The following is a 24,526-nucleotide window of genomic DNA, read 5'->3' on the forward strand; positions in this document are numbered from 1 at the left end:
AGCAATGGATAATTTTTGGTTATGGTCTCACAATACTGTGTGGCAGTGCATTATATGATATTAGGGAAGGAGGCATGACAGTGATTCCAGAGCCTGGACCAGGGCTTAGATCTCACCCTGCTGCCATTGCCATGCCCCATGCTCCAGGCTGCGAGGGTCCTCTAATCCAGTGCATCCCTGGGGCTTAGGGGCACCAACCACAGATGTGATCACTCTGTGTGTTCGCTTTGCTCTCTGTGGTTGTTCTCCTCCCTGCTCACTTCTTTTTTTTCCCGGCAGGGTCCAGCCTGTGGTGTTGCTGGATGAAGCCACTGGAGCTGTGCGCTCACCATATGCTCACCGGGAAACCAGGAAAGGAATACAAGAGGGAGGCTGCCGAACTGCGTTCAGTCTCCGCCTAGCAATTGCAGAATTACAGGTAGAAATGTCCCCAAGACTGGGGGGAGGGTAGTGTTGCTCCCTACTCCCGCGGCGCGTGGGAGTGGGGAGAGCCCCGGGGACCGGTGGCTTCGGCACAAAGGAGGACGCCAGGGCCGGCTGGGGGCACGGCAGCCCCGGGCCGGGCGGGGGAAGCCGTGGCGGTGCCCAAGGGGATCCCTCTCCCTCCCCTCCGCCCGCCCCTCCCTGGACGGCCCCAGTCCCCTCCCTCCTCTCCGCAACCAGGGCGGGGGGACGAAAGCCGGGTCCGGCTCACGGGAAGGCAGAGCAGGAGAGGCGGGCGATGGGGGAGGACCTGTACCGGTTATCCTCCAGGCATCGTTAAGGAGAAGAAGGGGGCGGGAAGGGGCGAAAAAGAGGAAGGCGGCAAAGGGAGGGCGTCCCCGGCCCCCGCCCCTCTCCGCCGTACCGAGGAGGGAGGGCGGACCACGATGCCCGGCTGCCGGGTGCTACCCGCCCGCCCGCATGGAGACCGCCGCCCGTAGCGGGGCTGCCGCGCCGCACCGCGGGGTGAGCTGAGCCGAGCCGGGCCGGGCCGGTGCGGGGTGGAACGCTGCGGGGACTGTCCGTGTGGCCCCGCGGTGTGTGGGGATTCGGGTGGGAGGCGAGGGGCGGGTGGGAGCCTGCGGCCAGGGCTGCCTCTGGTCCTCCCGTGCGACATCGTGTCCCGGGGGGTGGCTCGGGGAGGCATCAGGAACCCGGCACAGCCTTGCGGGCTGCGGGTACCGGGTCGACGCGACTGCTTTCCTGCGCCCCCCGCCCCTTTCTGCGAGCCGAGAAGCAGGGGATGCGGGAGCCTACAGCTGTAGCACGCACCTTAAGCATCCCTCGGATGCCTTGGGAGCAGTGCCGGGGCAAAGCCCGCTGCTGTCACCAGCCACGAGTCGTGCGGGGCCAGTGCAGGCGAGCAGAGACCCGGGGTAACCCACTGTGGCGAGGAGCGTGGTCGGAGGCAGTGCAGCGGTGCCGTAGGCTCCCTTTCGAAGGAGCACTTGTCCCATGAGGAGGTGCCGGGCTACCGAGTGCCCTGCCGTGGTGCGGCGGACGCGCCTGTTCCCCGCGGGAACCACCCCCTGAAAGGGGGGCCCCTCCCCGCCGCCTCTGCTCTCCACCTCGGTGGAACTGTGCCGGCTGGCACCTCGGTGCTGTCAGGGGCCGGGTTCCCTGTGGCAGCAAACACCTTCCTCTCGCCCCATCTCCCTGCCGTGGCAGCCTGTGGTACCCGCGCCTGCAGTGACAACGAGCGGGTTGTTCTCACGCCGGGAGTGGGGACAGGGCGGTGATTCCCACCGTCAGCCCAGGGAGAGGTGGTTGCCAGTGCGGGCGGACACCATGTCTGGTGTTACTCCGTTCCCCGGGTCGACTCTTCTCTCGCAGCGCTGCCGAGTTGGTTGGTAGTTTGGGGGAAGGCTGCGTGCTGCAGCAGGGCGTGATGGATACGCTGCATACAGGGGAAAAGGGACTTCAGAGCAGCCATGCAAAAATGTCACCACATGCAGAGTCCCCTTTGGGTTCGAGTGTCTGGGGACATAGACCCTGAATCTTTTTGTGTTTTCAGAACACCCAGGTGGTACCAAAAGGGAATAATGCAGACGTTTTGATTAGCTGTCATGTAAAGCTTGCGGGTAGTGAGATAAGATTTCCTAGCTGACATCTGAGGTTGTACAACAGTTCTGTTGTCTCTGAGGGAGTACCCAAGAAATAAATGGGTAAGAGTAACAGTACTGATACTGCACATGATGTGGTCTTTGTAGGGTCATGAAGATACCTGGGCAGAGTTCAGAACAGGGACCTCAGCAGACATCCTCTTTGCTGCAGATGTATATGGTGAGGAAAAGGTCATGGCTCTGTGCTCAGATTTCCACTTGTTTCTGCTTGGGCACAGGAAGAAGGGTTTTTAAAACCTTTCAGATTTGCACAATGGGCTCTTGTGCTTGACTAGGAAGGAGGGTTTCTGGAGGACTTACTGCAGAATGGGTTACCTCAGAGGCAGAGGCTATGCAGTGAGACTACCCTCAGCCTTTGAATTTTAAGATACAGTTAAGTTCAAGGGCATTTCTGTGGATCTCTTTTTTGTTTGATTTGTTGGGGTTTGGTTTTTTGTGGGTGGTTTTTTGTGGGCTGTTTTGGGAGTTTTTTTATGTCATCTCACTGTTCTCAGGTGTGAATTTTTTAGGGGGCTCTTTCTAAAAATAAAGGCAGTTAGGTTCAGGTTAAGACCTTAGGTGAAGTCCTTTCTGCATTTGTCCATAGGTACCTTTGAATGCACTATACAGAATGGGAGCCTGCTTCAGGGAGGAGAAAGGATAGAATTGCCATCAGCTGAAGATCTGTCAAGCACTGGGAGCTATGACAACAGCTCCCTACTACCTCTTTTTATTTATTTGTATTCCTTCCTCTCCTCCTCAACTTTAATAGCTACTTCTCACATAGTATATTTCAGTGTTGGTTTATGCTCACTCTGGGTGGAAAACTAGTGATGTTGAAAAACATGCTAAGCCCACGTGTATCTAGAAGGATGATGTTCAGGGCAATTTCTCCATTGATGGTGAATTTGAATGTGTTTCAGAACATGCAGGCTTGCTGGGCAAAACTGTGCTAGTTGTTGGTGCTTGTTAGACTGTATCAAAACACACAATAAAGGCCATACTTTTTTTTCCCCCCTCCTCTGATTGATGAGACATTGGAAGAAAGAGCTGGTAGCGAACCAGATCCTTAACTCCTCAGCCATGCAGTCACATCTGCTTAGAGACCTTTTGCTGGGTCTGTAATTGGAAGGCTATTTTGACTGAATTGAGAGAGTTCAATAGCAGAAGGAGACTTTGGAATCTGCAATTGCATCATAGCTGTCTTACTTTTTAAAAACATTGTCCCTTAATTTTCTGTGACAGCTTTGGTCATGCTGAAGAACACTGGGGTCTTTTTGCTCTCTCTTCCCTGACACTTTGTTCAGTGGTAGAAGTCTAGATGTGTCTTGTTGTTTTGAAGGGTTTTGTAAAATGGGAAGACATTTCCATAATTGTTAGAACAGAACAGAACAGAATAGAATAGAATAGAATAGAATAGAATAGAATAGGAATCGGAATAGAATAGGAATAGGAATAGAATAGACCAGGTTGGAAAAGACCCTCAAGACCATCAAGTCCAACCTACCACCCAAGACCACCTAATCAACTAAACCGTAGCACCAAGTGCCTCATTGGAAAGGGCTGCCCAGGGAAGTGGTGGAGTCACTGTCCCTGGAGGTGTTCAAGAGGGGATTGGACATGGCACCTGGTGCCATGGTTTAGTCATGAGGTCTGTGGTGACAGGTTGGACTCGATGATCTTTGAGGTCTCTTCCAACCTTGGTGATTCTGTGATCCAGTCTCTTCTGTTCATCAGATACTATATTGGACTGAATAACCTCAATTCTCATGCTCTAATTCTTCTTAAAAGTTTCTGCATCCACAAATAAGGCAGCAGAGAAGGAAGTGTGTTATTCCAGTTGTGTTCAGAAGGACCTGTTTTGAATATCCCTTTGACTGGGATTCTATTATGGAATTGTCACCATGCTGCTAGGCCCTCACAATATACTAACTTCTGAAGAGGAAAGAGCTAGATGTCATTGATGCTTAAAAGAGATGTTTTTTAGTCCACTAATGCTGGCCTACTTGTACTGGTTGAAGTCATGACAGGAGACTAGTTTTCTAAGTTGGTGACTCTTTAAGACTAAGATCTGTCTTTAACATTATTTTTCCCTGTCACTGTTTCTCCAGCTGCACCAGGGGAGGTTCAGACTGGATGTTAGGAAGAAATTCTACATGGAGAGAGTGATTGCCCATTGGAATGTGCTGCTCAGGGAGGTGGTGGAGTCACCATCATTGGAGGTGTTTAGGAGACTTGATGGGGTGCTTGGTTGCATGGTTTAGTTGATTAGGTGGTGTTAGATGATAGGTTGGACGCAATGACCTTGAAGGTTTCTTCCAACCTGCTCTATTCTATTCTATTCTATTCTATTCTATTCTATTCTATTCTATTCTATTCTATTCTATTCTATTCTATTCTATTCTATTCTATTCTATTCTATTCTATTCTATTCTATTCTTTTCAATAAAGATAGAGCAAAGACAAATTCTGCAGTATGTATGATGCCAGAGGCTTTTGTAAGGCTCTCTCCTCTCTCCACTGGTTTATACTGAGCAAACCTGTGATATATGGTCAGTTCTCCACTAGTCTCAATACAAGGATGCTGAGATCACCTCTGCCACCTCCTTCTGAGACACTGAAATCAGAGTGGCTATTTCTTAGAAAGTGAGAGGAACACTGTTTATGACAGCTTAAGTCTTGAAGCCTTCACTTGGGTTTTAGTCCATGCTTTCCCAGGAGAGATTCCCATGTGAATTAAACAGGTCATTTGTATTCTGTCAGCTGGGTGGGCAGCCCAGAGATTAGCTCCTCAGAACTTGCTGCATGGTGTGTTCTGTGCCTCTGTCTGGGGATCTACAATGTTCTGCACTTTGAATCTCCCAACTCATGCATGCTCTTCAGATAACCCTGGCTTGATGTTACATTGAGTTCTGCAGGCCTGCATGGCCTACATAGGCCATGGTCTCTTTCCTTTTTGGGTTTTTCTTTCTGGGTTGTTTGGTTTGGTGGTTTGGGTGTGGGTTTTTGGTTTGGTGTTTGGGTTTTGTTTGTTTGTTTGTTTGTTTTTCATTCTGTTTTTTTGCTGTTCTGTTATTTTTTTGTGGGGTTTTTTGGTGTTTTTCAATAACCTCATCACAGAATAGACTGGGCTTTAACACTGATCTGTAAAGCCAGTTCTCCAAAGAACACCCAAAGCTATGGGGCTTTTAACAGGTAGATATTTGGATGGACATAAACACAATGCTAACAACCAAAGTGTTTATTGCTACTAGCATGAAAAATTAGTGCTGCAGCTTGCTCACAGATCCTTTTTACCTATTTAGGCATTGTTTGCTGGGTTTGCATATCCAGGGTGAAGCTTGCTTTACACTGGTGATTTTCAGAAATGCTTGCTTGGCAGCAGCTGAGAGAGCAGTTGAGAGTAGCATTGTTGTGCATTATGCATGTCCTGATTCTGAAAATCTCATGCTTTTGTTAAAATTGTGCTACTGTCAGTGCCTATTGGATGGCATGAACAAGGGCTGAAAAAGGGAAGCTACACCATCAATAGCTACTCTGAGTCATCATTAGCTGGGTTGTTAGATATGGGGTCAACAATCACCTCTTTCCTCCCATTTCAGGAAACCTGATGTATTGGCAGCCTGTACCCTGTGCACTGTCAGAGCAGCTTGTCCTTGTTGTCATCAGTTAGATCTCCTTAGAGTCAGTAACTGCCCGAATCCCCTGTAACAGTGACAGAAACAATTCCAGGTTTAGTTAGTCATGAGGTGTTAGGTAATAGGTCTTTTCCAACCTTATTGATTCTATGATTCTAAGGTCTGTTCATTCCCTTGAAAAGCAAGTGGATTTCTGTGTTTTATTTCAAAAGCTGAGCATCCCTAGTGTGGAGTGCAGAGCATCCCATGACAGTATCTGGTGTGTCTTGTGCAGCTGCCATCCTTTCTGGTTGTAGTGAAGATCATAAGGAAATGAGCGAGGACATCATTAGTCTGAAAGGCATGTCCACAGGCAGGGGAGTGGGGACAGAGTGGACTTATGAGTGCAAGATGGGGGGAGGGGGATCCTATTTGTTTTTATTTGCTTGTATTTTGTTTGCTTTGTGTTTGGATTTGCTTGTTGAAGGTTTAGGTGAGGGTTTTGGGGGGGGGGGGGGTTTGTTGTTTTTTTTTTTTTTCCCCTCCCTGGAGGACCTGTGTTGTGTTATTCTCTTATCTTGACCAGAAAGAGAATTAGCTTTAAGGCAGATCCATGTGCATAAATGTGCTAATCATTGATTTACCATGTCCTCTAGGCATCTGAGGACCAGCATAAATATAAAGGAATGCCATTTGTTGCCAGCTAACAGAATTGTATCTGCCAGACTGAGATTTAAATTTACCCACAGGCTTGAATGTCTCTTGCCTTGGAAGTAAAGTTTCTGCACTTCTTGTTTTAAAGTTGTCACTTTTATTCATGACAATACAGGGTGGCTACCTTGCCACACATCTCTCTTCCTTCAAGCCATTTGTTTAAATATCCTCTCTGTTGTGCTCTAGCAAGTGGAAGGCCGATTCTTGCTCAGAAAAGCTCTCCTATGAAGGAGCAACACTTAGAGGAAATGACTGTTTATTATTGATGACAAAAAGGGTTTGCAGAGTTCATCACAAATGTCTGTAAGACATTTGTGGCCCTAAACCCACTTTTGCAATCTCAGAAGACAGAACTGATTTTAAAACTGATTTTACTACTCTGCACAGTTGCAAAACCTAAACCTCTCTGAGGACAGGCACTGTTTAAGTCTCAAGAAACATGTCTGAATCTCATGCCTGGTGTCCTCATCAAAGAGTCGCCTGAGTGGACCTGAATGCCTGCTTAGATCTTGTCAAAGCTAATGGGTTTCTAGAGAATCTGAGCATTGGACCCTTGTAGAAGAGATGCCTGTTCAGTTACTCAAAGGAAAGCATAAGTTTCAGCGTGAATTTTCATAGATGTTTCGTGTGCTGGTTTTTACTCCTTTCTGAGACACCAATGAATTTGGAATCCTGCTTCACCATCCATCTAAACTGATGGATCAATCAAAAGGAGAGGAGGAGGGGAAAATGAAAACACACATACTGCAAAAGGCAGCTGTATCACATTTATATTCTACTCTGTGCTCCTGTCACCTACGCTTGTAAAACACTCAGAACAAAATGAAGTGTGTTTAATTTCCACACACAATAATTTATTGTTATTTGCTGACCAATTACTGGTGGCTTTTCTATGCTAACTTATTTTTTTTTTCTTAGTTTATTCCAGCCTCCTTTCCATTCCTTGTTTGTGAAGGGAAATGTTTAATAATGCATGAAGTGATAATGAAATGTTTGTTTTGGCTATTTGATTTTAAATTGACTGAGATATTTAGCAAGACACTTGAAAGATATGATTTCATAAAAAACAGCATGGGGTTTTGGGCCATCCCACTAGAAGCATTCATGGGAGAAAGGAAAAGTACTGGAAGAATGAAGAGTCGTTGTAAAAAGGAGCCTTTTTTTACCTCAGTAGACCTAAATCACGCTGCTCCGTTCTCAAAGCTGTCAGAATAACAGCTCTGATGGTAATGATGTATTTGGGCAGGTGAAGCCAGAAGAGCTGTTTACACAGTCAAATGCAGGAAGAAGCTGGAGAGGTGAGCTCAGGTGAGCCTGGTGAGGTTCAACAAGAGCAAGTGCAGGGCTCTGCCCCTGGGCCAGAACAATCCTCACTATCAATAGAGCCCAGGGGATGAGGTGATAGAACGCAGCCCTGTGGAAAAGGACTTGTGGGTGCTGAGGGATGAGAAGCTGGACATGAGCAGGCAGTGTGTGCTCGCAGCCCAGATGGCAAATCACACCCTGGGCTGCATCAAAAGATGTGTGGCCAGCAAATCCAGAGAGGTGATTCTGCCACTGCTCTGCTGAGATGTCAACCTGGAATACTGTGTCCAGCTCTGAAGCCCTCAATACAGGACAGACATGGACCTGATAGAGTGGGTCCAGAGAAGGGCCACAGAAATGATCAGGGGTTTGGAACACCTCTGCTGCACACACAGGCTGAGGAAGCTGGGGTTGTTCAGCCTGGAGAAAAGGAGGCTCTGGGGAGAGTCAATAGTAACCTTCCAGTACCTGAAAAGGGCTTGCAAGAAGGAGGGAAAGAGACTGTTTACAGTGGCCTGTAGTGATAGGACAAGGGCCAGTGGGTTTAAATTAGAGAAGATCAGATTTAGATTGGATGTTAGGAACAAGTTCTTTACCATGAGGGTGGTGGAACACTGCAACAGGTTGCTCAAAGAAATGGTTGAGGCCCCATCCCTGCAGATATTCAAGGTGAGGCTGGACAGGGCTCTGGGCGACCTGATCTAATTGAGGATGTCCCTGCTGACTGCAGACAGGATTGGACTAGATAATGTGTGAAGGTCCCTTCCAACCCAGACCATTCTATGATTCTATGAATCTTGCCCTCTCACAGAGCAAGCCCACTGTACCACCTTGCACTTTCCCATACTAAAACCCTTTGATACCTCTCAGAGTGGCTTTGGCCTTGCTGGTGAAATGCCATGCCAGCTCAGCAAGCAGACCTGAGGACAAGCAGGGCAGGACAGCCTACAAAATGCAGAACAGCCCACAAAATCACAGCCCCAGTAGACTGTGAAATGCCCCAAACGTCCTTTTGTTTCCTTGTAAGGATCACGCCTGCAGGCTGCTCTGAGCACCCCTGTGCCCCTGATTAAGTGGTACCCAGGGGAGATGTCTTACCATGCTGGGAATGCTGTCAACAGAGGAGGGAAAACATGTGTTGAGCAGGAATGTTTGCATATCTTTTAGGTGTGACTTAGAGGTATGTCAGGTAGCTCAAAAACCTTTGCCAGGTTTGGCTGTGATCTACCAAGGTGAAAGTGGAACAGGTTTTAAACAATTGGTTGTGAAAAACTGATTGAGAGAAGGTCATCTTTGCAACTGGAGTATTCAGGGGTTTGAGGTGCTGGTGGAAAGGGGTCCACCTTAAGAAATATGTGGTGATAACTGGTGCATTTATCTGGTACATTTATTATCTTATTAACTTATGATTATGATTAACTGGTACATTTATTTATTTAACTGGTACACAGTCTCAAGCTGTGCCAGGGGAGGTTTAGGTTCTTCCCAGAAAAAGAGATTGGCCATTGGAATGTGCTGCCCAGGGAGGTGGTGGAGTCCCCATCACTGGAGGTGTTTAGGAAGAGACTGGATGAGGCACTTGGTGCCATGGTTGAGTTATCAGATGGTGTTGGGTGATAGGTTGGACTTGATGATCTTAAAGGTCTTTTCCAACCTGGTTTATTCTATTCCATTCCTATTCTATTCCATTCCATTCCTATTCCATTCCATTCCCATTCCATTCCTTAGAAGCAGGACCAAGTCAGTCAGGAGACACCAGTCTTCAGTGTTATGTTTCTTACACTGGGCTGAGTCAAGGGAATTTCAGGTCTCCCCAGTGCAAATGTAATCCACAGACTGATAAAGGTTTCACCTCCTTGCATCACTCAGATTAGTCTCGATTATCTTGTGAATACAGTGAATGTTATTTGGAAAGACATAAGGAGATGTAACACCATTTGTCAGCCATAAAAGCCTGTAAGGAGCAGGTGATGTCTTTTGGCAAATAAAATGCCAGAAAAATAAACTACCATTCAGGAAATAAATACACAGCTTCCTGAGGCTTTCATTGAGACCTTGATACTTTCTGACTGCATGGGGCTGTGTACTCCAAATGCAGAGACATAAAGTGGTGTCCTGGCTGCACAGTTGCAGGTTGTTTCCTGTGCTGATGAGCATCAGGCAGAGGGCAGCCCTTTCTGGCAGCCTGTGGTGTTGAGAAATTGGAGGTGGGCTCTGAGTCGTAGCAACCACATTGCTAGTGTGAGGCTGCTAAAAGCACAAGAGAAAAATCATTGGTACATAATCATTTCAGGCACAGCTGCAGCAGTGAAAGAGAGAGGCTGTTGTTTATGTGAAGTTGTCACATAAAGTACATCTGCTTCTGCTCTCATGCATGCCCTTGTACATGAAGCCAGTGACCCAAGTACCTGAGCAGCAGCTTGAAAATGCTCAGATACCTTAGGTTAGATAAGGACAGAGGAAGTTGAAAGAAAGAGAATAGAATAGAATAGAATAGAATAGAATAGAATAGAATAGAATAGAATAGAATAGAATAGAATAGAATAGAATAGAATAACCCAGGTTGGAAGAGAGCTTTGAGATCATTGAGTCCAACCTATTACCCAACAACATCTGATCAACTAAACCATGGCACCAAGCACCCCATCCAGTCTCTTCCTAAACACCTCCAGTAATGATGAATCCACCACATCCCTGGGCAGCACATTCCAATGGCAAATCTCTCTTTCTGGGAAGAACTTCCTCCTAATATGCAGCCTGAACCTTCCCTGGCACAGCTTGAGACTGTGTCCTCTTGTTCTGGTGCTGGTTGCCTGGGAGAAGAGACCAACCCCAACCTGGCTACAACCTCCCTTCAGGGAGTTGGAGACAGCAAGAAGGTCTCCCCTGAGCCTTCTCTTCTCCAGGCTAAGCAACCCCAGCTCCCTCAGCCTCTCCTCACAGGGCTGTGCTCCAGACCCCTCCCCAGCTTTGTTGCCCTTCTCTGGACACCTTCCAGCAACTCAACATCTTTCCTAAACTGGAAGGTTTGAGTATTGAGCTTGAGTATCATAGAGACGCAGTAATGGCAATGCAAAGGTAGAATATGACCACATTAATCTGTCCTACCACCCCTCCCAGAGGAGATAAAACTCATGTAAGCAAAACAGCAGCTGGCCCACCCACAGGCTGTCATGGAGTTCAGCTCACTTAGGGGATGTTGGAGCTGGACTGGGTATGACTTGCATCAGCTGACAGGTTATGCAAGGCAGTTGCAGAATATAACTAATTCACAGGTGTTCATCAAGAAAAACAGTGTCTGTGCTATAAGGAATAATCCTTACAGAGAAGCTGTTCCAGGACTACATGTCAATCATTCATTTGTATGATTTGTATGAAAGTGGAGGAAATGTTGACTAGAAGTGGCTGGTCTATGGCTTTGTTATTCTTATGCAGGCAGTTTCCATAGCAAAATAAAATCCTGGAACATACAGAGTTCTGCCAAAAATTACTCAGTTTTGAAAAGTTTTGGCCCAAAACATTCATCAGAAATCTTATACTTTTTCTGGGGGGCTGTAAAGCAGCTTTTTGGAGGGTTTATTTTAGGTTTACTTAAAATTGCCTACTTAAAATGATCCACCATTTTGAGTTGCTTTTTCTGTTTGTTTTGGGGTTGGTGGTTTTTTGGTTGTTTTTTTTTGGTTGGGTTTTTTTGTTTGTTTCTTTGATTGGTTTTGGGGTCTGTTTTGCTTTGGTTGGTTTTGTTTTCTTTGTTTATTTCCTGTTGGAATTGTAAGGGTTTGCCTGGTATTCTGTGTTGTCCTAGGGTCTTGAGTTTTACAGGGAAGATTCTAATTTGTCTTTAGTAGCAAGAATACAATAGAATTGATTTGAATAGAATTGAATTGAATTGAATTGAATTAGCCAGGTTGGAAGAAACCTTTGAGATCATCAAGTCCAACCTATCATCCAACACCAGCTAATCAACTAAACCATGGCACCAAGCACCCCATCCAGTCTCTTCCTCAAACACCTCCAGTGATGGTGACTCCACCACCTCCCTGGGCAGCACATTCCAATGGGCAATCTCTCTTTCTGGGAAGTACTTCTTCCTAACACCCAGCCTAAACCTCCCCTGGTTGAGACTGTGTCCTGTTGTTCTGTTGCTGGTTGCCTGGGAGAAGAGACCAACCCCCACCTGGCTACAACCTCCCTTGTGGTAGTTGTAGACAGCAATAAAATAAAAGAAGGGATGTGAAGCTTGAAGTTAAAATAAAAAGGTTAAGGAACCAGTGAAGCTCCCCATGCTTACTAATTCTGTTTGTGTCCATCTCTGTGTTCATTAATTGAATTCTTAATGACATTTTCTTGACCTTGTGGTTCTGTGGTCATTACAAATATGGGGGTGTAGGCATGGAATTAATAAAAATGCAAATTATTTTATTAATTTAGCAGTCCTAGCACTCACAGAGCTTACATACAAATGTACAAAACTACTGTTCACAGGTTCATTGCTTGGTTGCACAATATCTTCCAGAGTAAAGGTTAAATGGTTAAAGATTAGCATTTGGAAAATGATAGAACCCAAGAGCAGTATATTACCTCCCAATCCTTTGCTTCAAGAACTGTTTCAGAGTGGAAGAAAAGCCTGACTTTGCTTGTCCCTTTTCTGTAGGGATAAATGCAGTTAAAATACAATACAGAAGTAACCAAGTTGGAAAAGACCTTTGAGATCATGGAGTCCAACCTATCACCCAACACCATCTGATCAACGAAACCATGGCACCAAGTGCCTCATCCAGGCTCTTCCTAAACACCTCCAGTGATGGTGACTCCACCACCTCCCTAGGCAGCACATTCCTATGGCTAATCTCTCTGGGAAGAACTTCTTCCTAACATCCAGCCTAAACCTCTGCTGCAGCTTAAGCCTGTGTCCTCTTGTTCTGGTGCTGGATGCCTGGGAGAGGAGACCAACCCCCACCTGCCTACAACCTCCCTCCAGGTAGCTGGAGACAGCAAGAAGGTCTCCCCTGAGCCTCCTCTTCACCAGGCTAAGCAGCCCCAGCTCCCTCAGCCTCTCCTCACAGGGCTGTGCTCCAGACCCCTCCCCAGCTTTGTTGCCCTTTTCTGGACACCTTCCATCAACTCAACATCTTTCCTAAACTGAGGGGCCCGGAACTGGACACAGGACTGCAGGTGTGGCCTAACCGGTGCTGAGTACAGGGGCAGGATGACTTTTCTACTCCAGTTACTTCCTATGGAATCACAAGTAATACCAAATAGATACAATCCACCCAGTTCATGTTAGTTGTTGGAGAAGGTATTCTCCAGAGATTCAGAGAGGTTCCAAGTATACTGACAGCCCTGGTTCCAGTTGTGGGTAGTCTTCCCAGTGTCTCTGTTGCTCAAGAAATCCTTCTGGACTGCAACTTCTGGACTGGCCCACATGTGCTGGGGAGAAAATCCCTGGAAGTGCCTCCAGTGCTCTCTTGTAAACATATTTTATATCAGCTCATGGGCCAAATGTCCTGTGTCTCAAATGCCACAGATCATACTCCACATGCCAAAAAAAAGAGCAGGAAACTAATCAGCATCAGGATCTGCCATGCCCAGGCTTGTGCTGGCCCCAGGGTCTGCCCCTGACATGTCATTTGGGGGAAGGGGCCCAGGTGACATCTGGGGAGAGGTACCTTCCTTCTTAGCCCTCTTCCCAGACTTCCTGATCTTCACACCCATCCAGACTGCATGTCAGGGGAAGAAGGGGGTTTGGATGCACTGCCACACTGGTGGAAAAATGTGGTGAATTAGGAGAGTTAGGAACTTCAAGGAAATTGTTTTGGGTTGACCCAAGCCATAAGCCATTTTTCTTGAAAACAGGGTGTAACTTCAGATAAAATTAAATACTTTGTTTGCTTGGTATCACTGTTTTATCTCTTTGCGCTCTATAGCTTTTTCTTTTCTGTAAAAACTTTCTTTCATTTGCCCTGAGCTCCATTTTGAAATGACCTCCTGGAGCTGTTGATGGAAAGCATGTCCCCAGGCTTGCTCCCTTAGATTCACCAGTTCCCTGTTCAACAGAGCAGAACTGGTGTGAACTGGGTGGATTGCTTGTGACTCCATAGGAAGTAACTGGAGCAGTAAAGTCATTGTGCCCTGTGCTCAGCACTGGTTAGGCCACACCTTGAGTCCTGTGTCCAGTTCTGGGCCTCTCAGCTTAGGAAAGATGTTGAGATGCTGGAAGGTGTCCAGAGAAGGGCAACAAAGCTGGGGAGGGGTCTGGAGCACAGCCTTGTATTGTAGTTTATTAATTTATTGGCCGAGAAAAATGATAAAATATGAATATTATTTATGAAATATTTTAAAAAATATTTTCCCGCACCAATTTATTCATGTTCGTTTGCCCAGTCGATGACAAGTTAATTACACATGGTAGAAGGCTGATAAACAGTAGAGTAGCAGTCTAGAACCATCAGAACTTGGAGCACAGAGGAACAAACTGGAATCTCCCTATGTGCGCGAAACCAAAAGCAATGCTGCCTCGAGTGTTGCAGACAACCACCGTCGGGTTCACAACGGAGCTAACTAAGAGGTAACAAGCTATAGACCCCAGAAATAGCCAGGTAAAATAGCGTATTTTACTCACGAACCGCAGAGCTGCTAACTACCAAAACTTTGCTGGATGAAGAGATGTTTTGGGTTCGTAGTTATAGTCCGAAGGGCAGGATCCACAAGTTTAGAGGAAATGAGAGGGCAGGCTGCTGCAGTGACCGCCCAGCTTTAGCACTGCGCCGCTGAGACAAAAGATGCTCTGGAGATAGGAGCGAGCAGGGTGCTTGTCGCCGCCTTGAACCCCATTGACGAACGGGGGAGAGAGGTGAGAGAGAAACGAGCATGTGAGGGATGAGTGTAACGAGCAAAGAGCGAGCATAGAAGGTCTTCCCCCTATCACTTTGCTTTTCGGACCGCAAGGGCCCGATGGCACAGCAGCCATTCAAATCCCGCGAATCAATTCACAATGTTTATGTGGCGAGTAACCTGCACACGCCGTCTCTCATGGCGTTTCACACCTGCAGTCGCCTCTCTGAACCGTGAGGCTCGGGGCCCAGCTTCCACTCCCCTCCAGGCAGCCTTAATGGCACCTGCCTGTTGGGCTCCTCGACCTCAATCTGGACCCTGCAACAGAGAGGGAGGAGAAAGGGGCAGTGGCTCAAGGCAGATTTAGCTGTCTTGGTAATGCCTCATCCAGGACACCCTGTGAGGAGAGGCTAAGGGAGCTGGGGTTGCTTAGCCTGGTGAAGAGGAGGCTCAGGGGAGACCTTGCTGTCTCCAGCTCCCTGAAGGGAGGTTGTAGCCAGGTGGGGGTTGGTCTCTTCTCCCAGGCAACCAGCACCAGAACAAGAGAACACAGACTCAAGCTGCACCACGGGAGGTTTAGGCTGGAGGTGAGGAGAAAGTTCTTCCCAGAAAGATTGGCCATTGGAATGTGCTGCCCAGGGAGGTGGTGGAGTCACCATCACTGGAGGTGTTTAGGAAGAGCCTGGATGAGGCACTTGGTGCCATGGTTTCATTGATCAGATGGTGTTGGGTGATAGGTTGGATTCCATGATCTCAAAGGTCTTTTCCAACCTGGTTACTTCTGTATTGTATTTTAACTGCATTTATCCCTACGGAAAAGGGACAAGCAAAGTCAGGTTTTTCTTCCACTCTGAAACAGTTTTTGAAATAAAAGATTGAAAACTCTTAAAAAAAAATAAAATCCTGTGACAATCTTCTTGCCTAAGCACACCATCAGACCTCATTTCTGATCACCACAAGCATTATGAAATAAGCCATCTGCATGAGGAAACACTAATGTCAGGCTAAACAAAGAATAACAGAAAGATACCCTGTCTGGAATAGCAAAATAATGACTAAACTACATTGATCTTTCATCCTCCTGTTGCCTTTCTTCTGCAAATAGGAATATATAGGTCAAGGAAACAGTAAATAAACTTGCTGATGTTTTTTCAATACTGATAGCTCTGCATTTCCTGGTGTGGTAGTCTGTATTTTCCAGAACATAATGATCTGCTATTAATCTTCAGTCATTTAACCAATGAAATTCTCCTGTCTTTGGAATCGACACCTCTAGGGTACTCAAAGGAAGAACAAATCTCTTATGAGATGAACTAATCCATTTCTAGAAGAATCTCATCCTGTCTTCCAGAACAGCAGCCCCAGGAACATTATTTCAATGCTAGAGGAAAAAAAAATAGTATCAGGTAACTGATGCTGTCTGAAAATAATAAATATTGCTGTTATTAATTAATAGTTGACATAAACTTTATTCCATCTCAGGTTAGCCACAATTAACCTAGGGATGGATATTGATGCCTTTCATGGTCATTTGAGGTTAGGACAGAAGTTGGAATATGTTGTTCCTTCCACACATGGCTTTAAAACTTGTATAACTCATCCATATCCAGGATGCTGTCAACATGCAGATCATCATAATCCTAATTTAGGATGTTGAACAGGGCTGTGAGATACACATGCTTTGAAAATGACAGTGTTGCTCCTTGCCACACTCCTGGCAGTGGCTGAAGAGGTTAATCCACAGTCACACAGGATCACAGGAAGTTAGGGGTTGGAAAGGACCTCTGGAGAGCATCTAGTTCAACCCCCCTGCCAGAGCAGGACCATAGAATCTAGCACAGGTTGCACAGGAATGCTTGCAGATGGGTCTTGAAAGCCTCCAGAGAATGAGACTCTACAACCTCCCTGGGCCAGCCTGCTCCAGTGCTCTGTGACCCTCACAGTGAAGAAGTTCCTCCTCATGTTGAGGTGGTGCCTCATGGGCTATAGTTTACATCCATTGCACAGGATGCAACTGAGCAGAGCCTGACCCCTCCCTCTTGACCCCCAGACCTCAGATATTTATAAAAATTCATTAAATCCCCTCTCAGTCTTCTCCAGACTAAACAGCCCCAGGGCTCTCAGCCTCTCCTCACAGGGCACATGCTGCAGTCCCTTAATCATCTTGGTAGCTCTCTCTTGGACTCTCTCCAGTGGATCCCTGTCCCTCTTGAACTGGTGAGCCCAGAACTGGATGCAATATTCCAGGTGAGGTCTCACCAGGCAGAGCAGAGGGGGAGGAGGGTCTTCCTGGATCTGCTGGACACACTCCTTTTAATGCCCCCCAGGATCCCATTGGCCCTCTTGGCCACAAGGGTACATTGCTGGCCCATGGATATCTTCTTAACCACCATGACTGCCAGGTCCCTCTGCACAGGGCTGCTCTCCAGCAGATCACCTCCCAGCCTGTACTGGTACAGTTTATTATTCTTTCCCAGATGCAGGACTCTGCACTTGTCCTTGTTGAACCTCATTTGGTTCTTTTGTGCCCAGATCTCAGGCTGTCCAAGTCTTGCTGGATGGCCACACAGCCTTCAGGTGTCTCAGCCAAGCCTCCCAGTTTGGTATCATCAGTAAACTTGCTGAGCAGACTCTGTCTGTCTGTCCCCTCATCAGTGTCATTCACAAAGATGTTGAACAGGACTGGACACAGCACTGATCCCTTAGGGACTCCAATAGTTACAGCTCTCCAGCTGGACTTGGAACCATTGACCACCACTCTTTGGACTCTCTTTTGTAACAAGTTCCTAACCCATCTCACTGTCTGTTCTTCTATCCCACACTTCCTGAGCTTGTTATGGGAGACAGTGTCAAAAGCCTTACTAAGGTCAAGGTAGACCACATCCACTGCTCTCCCTGCATCTACCCATTCAGTTACAACATCATAGAAGGCTATCAGATCAGTCAAGCAGGATTTACCCCTGCAGAAAGGGACCTGGGTGTGCTGGTAGATAGTAGGATGAACATGGGCCAGCAGTGTGCCCAGGTGGCCAAGAAGGCAAATGGCATCCTGGCCTGGATCACGAGTAGTATGGCCAGCAGGACAAGGGAGGTCATTTGTCCCCTGGACCTTGAGTCCTGTGTCCAGTTCTGGGCCCTTCAGTTTAGGAAAGATGTTGAGTGGCTGGAAGGTGTCCAGAGAAGGGCAACAAAGCTGGGGAGGGGTCTGGAGCACAGCCCTGTGAGGAGAGGCTGAGGGAGCTGGGGTTGCTTAGCCTGGAGAAGAGGAGGCTCAGGGGAGACCTTCTTGCTCTCTCCAGCTCCCTGAAGGGAGGTTGTAGCCAGGTGGGAGTTGGTCTCTTCTCCCAGGCAACCAGCACCAGAACAAGAGGACACAGTCTCAAGCTGCAGCAGGGGAGGTTTAGGCTGGATATTAGGAAGAAGTTCTTCACAGAGAGAGTGATTGGCCATTGGAATGTGCTGCCCAAGGAGGTGGTGGAGTCACTGTCTCTGGAGATCTTCATTAAAAGCCTGGATGAGGCACTCAGTGCCATGGTTTAGTTGGTTGGATAGGACTGGGTGATAGGTTGCCCTGGATGATCTTGGAGGTCTCTTCCAACCTGTTTGATTCTATGATTCTATAAATCCATGATGACTACTCCTGATCATCTTCTTCTCTTCCATGTTCCTAGAGATGACCTCCAGGATGAGCTGCTCCAACATTTTTCCAGGGATATAGGTGAGGCTCAGTGGTCTTTAGTTTCCTGGAACTTCTTTCTTGCCCTGAAGTGACATTGGCTTTCCTCCAGTCCTCAGCAGCTCTCCTGTCTGCCAGGATTTTGCAAAAATGATTGGGAGTGTTAGAGTGACAGCATCACCCAACTCCCTCAAACATTCTTCGGTGCATCTCATCAGGCCTCATGGACTTATGAATATTCAGTTTATGTAAATGATCCCTCACCCAGTTTTCATTGACTAGTGTAGAGTCTTCCCTCCTCCAGCCTACTTCTCCTTCATCCAGGGTCTGGAATTCATAGGGGAGTTCAGTCTTAGGAGTAAAGACTGAACGAAAGTAGGCATTCAGCAGCTCTGCCTTCTCTGCATTCTCAGATATCAGGGCTGCCTCCTCCTTCAGCAGTGGGCCACATATTCCCTATTCTTCCTTTTCCTACTGATGTATTTGAAGAAACTCTTCCCATTCTCTTTAACTTCCTTTGCCAGTTTTAGTTCCAAGAGGGCTTTGGCCTTCCTTGTTGCTTTCCTACATGCCTTTGCAACTCTACAGTTCTGACAAGTGACAAGTCCCTTCTTCCATGAACTGTAAGTATCTTTCTTCCATAAGATTTTCTTCAGGAGCTCCCTGCTCATTCATGCAGGTCTCCTGGCACATCAACCCCTTTTTTCATGCAAGGGAACACACCTCTCTTGGGCATGGAGGAAGTGGCATTAAAAAGTGCCACAATGTCAGTGCCCTCTTAGACAGAACTTTCTCTTTGATCTCTAGCTGATGCAATGTTGCAAAGAGACCCTGACAGCCAATGAGAAGAATATGCCTCTTTGCTTGGAATATGGCAGTGATGATGATGATGATGATGAAGAAGCACACTCAGTGACTGAAGTTTTCCACCGTGGACTTTAGCATTATAAGAAAGGAAATCTCTGAACAAATTTGCAAGTTGTTTTGGGTTTTTTTTGGTTTGTTTTTAATTTCTTTTTAGTATTTCAAGAAGTTATTTTGTGATACTAGAAACAGCTGCATGGATAGTAGTTTAGGACAGACTGGGGTTTTTTTTCCCTGTAAGTCTTCATTTGCTTACCAGAACTCACCTTGGCTGACATACAACACTTTCTCCCTCTGTCATTTCTTCTTGGAAACTAATATCTTCATAATACTTTCTTTAATTATTAATGTTCCCATCCTTTTATAATGGCAAGGCTTCATTTGTACAGTGGAGACAGTTCTGCTGCTGTCAGAGACCCGGTATGACTGATGTATCTCAAAGTCAGAATTAACCAGGTTGGAAAAGACCTTCGAGATCATCAAGTCCAACCTACCACCCAACACCATCTAATCAACTAAGGCATGGCACCAAGTGCCTCATCCAGTCTCTTCCTAAACACCTCCAGGGATGTCAACACCACCACCTCCCAGGGCAGCACATTCCAATGGCCAATCTCTCTGGGAAGAACTTCTTCCTAACATCCAGCCTAAACCTCCCCTGGCACAGCTTGAGGCTGTGTCCCCCTGTTCTGGTGCTGGTTGCCTGGGAGAAGAGACCAACCCCCACCTGGCTACAACCTCCCTTCACGTAGTTGTAGACACCAAGAAGGTCTCCCCTGAGCCTCCTTTTCTCCATGCTAATCAACCCCAGCTCTCTCAGCCTCTCTTCATAGGGCTTTGCTCCAAACCCCTCCCCAGCTTTGTTCTCCTAACTTAAATACAAAGTCCTTAAAGATAACTTAATCTGGTCTGAAGTTATTCATGGGGCTGTTGCCTGAATAACTCAGTTGGAATGGCTTCACATATCTAAAATGCATGCACCAGGGGCATATGTTTTGTTGCATTTGTGGGTCAGGAAAATACGTTTCTAAGAGTGAGTGACATGAGTTCCAAAGATTGGAGGACTTAAAAACAGTAATTATTGAAAGAACAGAATGGCTTGTTGAGTGGAGGATACTTTTGATAAGTATTTGTCTGGCTTCTAAATTCCTGCTGGGATCAGGCTTAATTTCTGATTCAAAGATGTTTGCCCTAGTGTAGAGGGCTAGCAAAACAGCTTTAAATGCCATTACACAAGCCTCACACTAAAATTTACTGTGGAGTGCAGTAAAACACTTCCTTTTTACAAGATGTGCTGTGGAATGATTTTAAAAATAACCTTATTGTATTGTGGAACAATAGAAAACAGTCATTTTAAAACAGCCATTCCTCATCCTTGTTATGCAAGGTAGGGATAGAGAGCCATAGCAAAACACTGAATATTGCTGCTTGTAGGAATTCATTTAGCTTGGTGATCCGCAGCAGAAGCCCATAAATAATGCAAGTAATACAAACAAACTAAAAAAAGGAAAGAAGAAAAATGAGGGGAATAGTATTTATCTCTGTTATAAAGGCATTTGACAATCTGCACTGTCTCGTGAGCTGAAGAGGCAGGTAGTTAATGGTATGTTAATCAGGACAGAGAGAGCACAGTGAAGTTACAGATAAAGCTCATATCAAACCACATGGCAGAAAAGTGCATTTTGAGACTTTTTGCCTTTGGCACCTCAGTGAAAAGGTTGGCATTGAGTGGGTCCAAGGGCAACAAAAAGGACAGGTGGTATGAGGTCAGGTATGAGGTAAGAGGAGACTGGATGGTTCAGTTGTTAAGATGGTGTTGGGTGATAGGTTGGACTTGATGATCTCAAAGGTCTTTTCCAACCTGGTCTATTCTATTCTATTGTATAATTCTATTCTACCAGAGACCTTTTAGACCTCAGGCCAATTCACTTTCTTTATGTGCTGCTTTGTGCCTTGTCACCTCTTCCATCCTCTAGTATTAGAAAAAGCCACTCTTTCCCCTCTGTCCCTGCCCTTTGCCCTGAAGCCAGCTGTGTGAGTTGTCCATCTCAAGATTCAAAGCAGTCCTTTTTATCTCCTTCATCCTCTTCAACATTTCACATACCTTAACTATGATTTTTTTCTGCTCTACATGACTACTGTGGTGTGACTTCCTGAGTCATGCAACTATTCTGGGTTTTTTTCACTTGTATGTATTCAGTGACAAAGCTTTTAGCAGCCTGGCTGGTAAGAGCATGGTTGTTTTCATGTTTCTTCCCTGCTTGGCTGCAGGGAAGAACTTGCTTGGATGTCCAGCCTTGGCCTTCCATGACATACTGCTCGTTAGTCCTTATGTAATTTTTTCTCTTACATTTTTTATTTCACCCACCTGTGATGGTGACAGAGGAAAGAAATGGAAACTTCTTCAGTAACTGTATTGTGTGAGGAAAATGAACTGAGATTGCTTGCAAATAGTTCAGGCATTCTTGGTAGCCATCACTGGAGGTGTTTAGAAGGAGACTGGATGAGGCACTTGGTGCCATGGTTTGATTGATTAGATGGTGTTGGGTGATAGGTTGGACTTGATGATCTGAAAGGTCTCTTCCAACCTGGTTTATTCTATTCTATTCTATTCTATTCTATTCTATATGCAGTTTTAAGTTGTAACAGTCTCAGTGTGAGCCTCAAAAGTTTTTGTCAGATCATCAGTGATTCAAGATTGGTACTTAAAAAAATTACTGTCTTTAAGTCTTCAAACAGTTTTACTGCTGGAAGGTTTGGCTGATGAGCTGAAGAGCACAGGAGGTAATGGAAATATTTCAGTTGGGGTGGGTGATGTGAGAATCAGAAACTAATCGTCAGAACTTCTCTCTCCATCTGCATTAGTGTAGCAGAGACAGTTTATGACCTGTTTTACCAGTTTGCTGTAAACAGTAGCTGAACAGTCAAGCAGTGACAGCTTGTAAAGAAATGCTGAGGTGCTGGGAGGGTGTAGCTCTTACCTTAATGCATGCAATGTATCCATGTCTGCTACCACAGATAGAGCTGGACTTCCAGTGGGAAGGCAGAAGGCAAGGGGTGATGTGAAGTGGAGATGGAGAAGGAAGACAATGAAATGGTGTAAATAGTAGTGGTTCTGTGAGCATTAGGTTTTGCTGACAAGTGTTACTGGAATGAAAACTGGTCTCTTGATGTCCAATTTTCTGTGTACCTTTCAGACTCAGCAGAAGATGGGGTCTCCCTGTTTGTTCCTGTGGTCTGTGCACATGTATATATTAACACAGAATTCTGCTCAGTAAACCAGTCCTGTGCTGCAGAGCTGTTATTTCTTTCCCCTCCCTTCATGTTTATTTATGAAGGTACAGTTCATGGGACTGATCTGTTGACAAGAGCCTGGTTTGTTGCAGCCAGTGATATTTTTATCATGTCTCATGTCAAAGATGAAATACAACCTTGTGCAGGTAGCTTAAATTTTATGTACTACACAGCATTAGGTGGATTGTGGAGTGAAATGAAGCCAAATAGAAAAGTAATTGAGTTTATCTTGTTTCTGGATTGCTCATAATTAATGCAGACACTAAATTTTTTTCTAATGGGTATATTACTTAAATCCTTTGGAAATTTCATTCTGCTAATGAAAACTCCCATCTTGGAAAGGAAACTGAAATCTAGGGTATCCATGTCAGATGTTAGTTCTTTTGATGTCAACTCAGTAACATTTTAGTGAAGCTGTACTGTAAGGTTTGTCCAACCCCTTTTCCCCCTTAATGTTGGGGCATTTGGAGGTGTTTAGGAGGAGACTTGATAGGGTGCTTGGTTGCATGGTTTAGTTGATTAGGTGGTGTTGGATGATAGGTTGGATGTGATGATCTTGAAGGTCTCTTCTAACCTGGTCTATTCTATTCCATTCTATTCTAGTCTATTCTAGTCTAGGCTAGTCTATTTTAGAATAGAATAGAATAGAATAGAATAGAATAGAATAGAATAGAATAGAATAGAATAGAATAGAATAGAATTCTATTCTATTTTAGAATAGGAAAATCAGTCATAATGTATGGGAAAATGAATGGGAAAATCAGTCATAATGTAGACTTTCCAAACCGGAAGAAGCCAGAGCTTGAGGTGGGTTGCTACAAGTGGTATGTGTTGGTTAGGTATGGGTCTCAAGGAAGACTGGACAGATGAGTTAAAATGCTCTCAACAAAAGCAATGGGCATGTGATTGAGAGAAATCTGGCTGAGGAGTAGTGTTTTTAGCATGACTTTGGCAACAGGACTGGCGTCTGCAACCCTCTAAGGTTTGTATAAGGTAAAGAAAAGTAGCTTACAATTTGACTTAATTAAAATGTTAGTCTCACTTGGATACCCACTTATTACTATCATAGAATAGAGTAGAATAGAATAGAATAGAATAGAATAGAATAGAATAGAACAGAACAGATATACATAGAATACATAGAATAAACCAGGTTGGAAGAGACATTCGAGATCATCGTGTCCAGCCCATCATCCAACTCCATCTAATCAACTAAACCATGGCACCAAGCATCCCATCAAGTCTCTTCCTAAACATCTCCAGTGATGGTGACTCCACCACCTCCCTGGGCAGCACATTCCAATGGCCAATCTCTCTCTCTGGGAAGAATTTCTTCCTAACATCCAGCCTAAACCTCCCCTGGCACAGCTTGAGACTGTGTCCTCTTGCTCTGGTGCTGGTTGCCTGGGAGAAGAGACCAACTCCCACCTGACTACAACCTCCCTTCAGGGAGTTGTAGACAGCAAGAAGGTCTCCCCTGAGCCTCCTCTTCTCCAGGCTAAGCAACCCCAGCTCCCTCAGCCTCTCCTCATAGGGCTGTGCTCCAGACCACTCCCCAACTTCTTTGCCCTTCTCTGGACACCTTCCAGCAACTCAACATCTTTCCTAAACTGAGGGGCCCAGAACTGGACACAGGACTCAAGGTGTGGCCTAACCAGTGCTGAGTACAGGGCAGAATGACCTCCCTGCTCCTGCTGGCCACACTGTTCCTGATACAGTCCAGGATGCCATTGGCATAGCTGGATTTGTTAGTGAAATATGCCACTTACAGGTATTTCCTTTCTCAAAACATGAGGGGGAAAAAAAAAAAAAGGAAGTTTTTTTAAGGTCGATTGCTTTGCCCCTTTTTTTTTTTAATTAAGAAGCTCTATTTTCTGTAATGGTTTATAAAAGAAGTTTTGAAGAAAGGGCAATTGCTGTGCTGAAAACAAGAGAAAAGCACCAACTTTAGTATTCTGTTATGGCACATACTTTTAGCTGAACGTGGCATAAACTGAAATGCAATTTTCTTCTGTGCATCATGAGAAGGAAGTAGTAGCAATTTGAAATGTAGCAAAAAATTGGTAATATGTGAAATCTGACCTTGTGTCACATATTTTTCTCTGATAGATTAACCCAATGCTGTGTTCCTAAGTATC

The 24,526-nt window shown here is 45.7% G+C and overlaps 1 protein-coding gene across 3 annotated transcripts in view; it reads left to right on the plus strand.

The window, feature by feature from the left end:
* Nucleotides 1-691: 691 nt before the first annotated feature.
* Nucleotides 692-24,526, plus strand: part of PLPPR1 (phospholipid phosphatase related 1) — a 186,674-nt gene continuing 162,839 nt past the window's right edge. For 2 of the 3 annotated variants that reach the window (XM_054178638.1, XM_054178639.1), the window contains exon 1: nucleotides 692-948. The gene's annotated coding sequence lies outside the window, so the exon portion shown is untranslated. Of the gene's footprint in view, nucleotides 949-2,246; nucleotides 2,266-24,526 lie in introns of those variants that run through there. The other variant, XM_054178640.1, reaches the window with a different exon arrangement.

Source organism: Dryobates pubescens, chromosome Z (genome assembly GCF_014839835.1).
Source record: "Dryobates pubescens isolate bDryPub1 chromosome Z, bDryPub1.pri, whole genome shotgun sequence".
In the NCBI taxonomy this organism is placed as follows: domain Eukaryota; kingdom Metazoa; phylum Chordata; class Aves; order Piciformes; family Picidae; genus Dryobates; species Dryobates pubescens.